We start from the raw sequence: 3,345 nt of genomic DNA, 5'->3' as shown, positions 1-3,345 counted from the left end.
GCGATGGTTACTATTATCGAGGGTCGTGTCGTGCGCCGCGACAGATGCATGGACAGATATGTCCCCCATGGGTCCCGGACTGAGAGACAGCGGGTGTGTATCACTAGGTCAGACATGCATCATTATACTTGACATTGCATTACACATACTTATCATTGGTGAACTTGATATGGTGTTTTGCTGATCTTGTGATTACCTTTCTGCGAAATTTGTGATTGATAATACTGAGCTTGTTATTGAGGATATGTAAATTTTTGGAAGTGTTGCTATTGAGGATATCTAATTTGTTTAAGTGTTGATGTTGAGGATATATAATTTGTTAAAGTGTTGTTGTGGAGGATATGTAATTTGTTAAAGTGTTGTTGTGGAGGATATGTAATTTGTCTAAATGTTTTTGTTGAGTTACGTTGTATGTAAACTGTGAGCTGTTAGGTTGGGCTGATGTTTATGCAGGTTGTAGTTGTGAAGGTTCGGTTGGGGGTGGTAGGAGTACCCGTATTTCATCCCCTTAGCTTGTGTTTAGAGGTTTACTTGCTGAGTACCGTGTGGTTTGGTACTCACCCCTTGCTTCTACAAATTTTTGTAGGTTACTAGCCCGGACTTTTATGATATATTCTCTTCTTTTCCGAGGCTTCCTGGAGATTTTGTGAGGTAGTTGTTGGTCATCTCAGCATCCCTCCTTACTCTTGTTTATGATTTTGTTCTACTCTAGAAACAATATCATATGAGACTTATATTTCCTTTTGATCCGATTGTAATACTTTAGAGGCTTGTACACGTGACAACCAGGTTTTGGGGTATAATGTAAGTTGATAGTAAATTTTCCGCATTTTTATTGTAATAGTTGAGTTTTAGGCTTACTTGTCTTGGTGGGATAAGACGAGTGCCATCACGTCCATTTTTGGGTCGTGACAATATAACTTTTCCTTTTGCCAGATTGCAGTCCCCAGGCCCTAAGGACCAAGGCAGCCATTGAGACAGAATCTTTTCCAAATATGGCTGCATCTTCTTCTTCTTCTCAGTTACTTCGCAGTTCGTGGTAACTGGTAAGGGTCTTTACTTGCTTTGAAATTGATAGACAAATCAGGTGCAAAGAGAGTTGCGTGCATCCAAGCACTAAAGGGAAAGAAAGGAGCAAGATTAGGAGACACAATAGTTTGATCATCAATTAGAAAACTGCACGAGATTTTTTTTTCCTGAATCTTCAAACTTTGATGATTTGTTAAATGGGTTTTCACTTTCTGTCTGCAAATTGCAGTGCAAAGTGCAAATTGCAATGCAATTTGCAATTCTGTAGACTTAATTAGTTTAAGTACATCATCTTCAAATTTTCATGTGATTTTTATTTTTAAAAATTGTATGATATGTTAACGGTTAACCCGATAATCGAACCGACAAGAGTCAATAACCGACTAATCGATAACCGATAAACCGATAACTTAATGGTTCTTTAATGGTTTAGCTAGTCTACAAATCGATAACCGATAAGCAAAACCGATAATGCTCAAAATCGAACCAAACCGATCGATATGCAGCCCTATTCCTGGGTGCAGCTGGGAACTTTCATGTGATCATTGCTAGCAACATTTACTTCATTCTTCTTACTATTCGCAAACACTAAAGAGTTCGAGAGATCAAGTAATTTCATGATCCCTTACTGTTTGATTCAATCTAGTGCTTAAATATAAAAAATTCCAAGATCTTCAGATTATTTTCAGAAAACAATAGTACTAATATAGTTCTTAGAGTCATTATCTAGTCATGTACGTTGACTTGAGTGTCAAAATTTTATCTCCATAGATCAAAATGGTTTCCACCAAATATTTCTTAGTGCAGAGAGTGTTGACTGTCACTTTCTTCTCTGAAACAGAACATTCTTTCACATAGATAAAAAATTTAGATAAGTAATAATGATGCTACTGTAGAATAACACATGTAAGTAAATGAAATACCATTACAAAAGATCAATAAAATTAAGGCAATTCTAAAAAAACTTAACTGGTAACTCCTTCTCCACATGGTAACAAAACATTGTAGATAAAAAACAATAGATACCAATAAGAGGAGGGAAGCCCGTACTTCAATTTCATTCGACTTCCAACATATTTTGAATCGGCCAACTCTTGGTACTAAGCTCTTTTCACGACACACAAATCTTGTTCTAGTGAAAAATTTCGGCAACACAATAATGACATAACTTACCTGTAAAAAGTCATCTGATTAGCAAGAGAATAGATTTAGTATTTCAAAGAAGATATATTCATAACCAAAAGCACCAAGAAGGTGTTGCTATATACAAATTAAAACATACAGACACGACGAGGAGAACCGACACTTTCAAGCCTCAAAGGATTTGAAATGAGTATCGCAAAGAAGCAACATGTTCTTGACTCATAATAGTAGCATATATGCTCTAGCTCTTGTTGGCTTATATAACACAAACATCAATTAATAGAAACACCAAATACAAATTGAACCACCATAAATGGCAAGATCCGACGTTCAAACAGTGAAGGAGAAAAAGAGGTTTATTACCACTATTACAGACAATCTATAGATCTATGTTTGTGGGAGAAAAATCTAACATCAAAGTGCAATACAACTGGTTTTCTGCAAAGAAAAGTACCTATGTGTCTAATAACCAATCAAGTAAACCCACATAGCCCAAACTTACGGTACACATTATTTTGTTGTTTGTACAAATTGTTGATGTTGTTTTCGTCCTCTCTTGTTCATTTATATAAAAGGGTAATATATATATTCTTCATATTGTATGAATTTTTATAGAGTAGATTTTATGTATAGCAAATATAAAATTCTTTTTAGAACTGCATTTCGTAAAGAAATTCAATTTGCTACGGATGTGTCTTTCTATATATTAGCTGGATCACATTTTTTTATACAGTTTGATTGTTTAAAAAAAAAGTTAATAATTTCGGTTAGATAAAAAATAAACAATAACACTGCACTGTGTGAAATTTCTCAATTATAAAATTGTGTATAAAGCTTTAATTTGTATATATGATCTTTTATATAATTGTATATTCAGAATATGTATATAAATGAAAAATAAAGTACATGTACGTCTTATACATATACATATTAGTGTTGTTGTTATATGTATAAGTATATAAAATTGTTGACTGTTTATTGAAATTTGTTAGTTATATAAATATACTACTTTATTGTTTTTTGTGAATTGTATAAGTATATGAAACTGTTGAATGTCTATACGAATTTATATATTAATATTGTGCAAGTTATTATGTGTATATATTTGTAATAAGTATATGTATGTGTAAATTATTTTAGGTTTGTAAATTGCATATTAAATAAAGTTTTAAT

General features: G+C 33.1%; 1 long non-coding RNA gene across 1 annotated transcript; it reads right to left on the bottom strand.

The window, feature by feature from the left end:
• Nucleotides 1-1,917: 1,917 nt before the first annotated feature.
• LOC114076719 lies at nucleotides 1,918-2,613 on the bottom strand. Its single transcript, XR_003577696.1, has 2 exons — nucleotides 2,312-2,613; nucleotides 1,918-2,202 (listed from the first exon to the last, which is right to left on the bottom strand). It is a non-coding gene; the product is annotated as an uncharacterized LOC114076719 (long non-coding RNA).
• Between the last annotated feature and the right edge of the window lie 732 nt (nucleotides 2,614-3,345).

This window comes from Solanum pennellii, chromosome 4 (assembly GCF_001406875.1).
Source record: "Solanum pennellii chromosome 4, SPENNV200".
Classification (NCBI taxonomy): Eukaryota; Viridiplantae; Streptophyta; class Magnoliopsida; order Solanales; family Solanaceae; genus Solanum; species Solanum pennellii.
The sequence above is the reverse complement of the archived record's forward strand: the minus strand, read 5'-3'. Positions and strand labels throughout refer to the sequence as shown.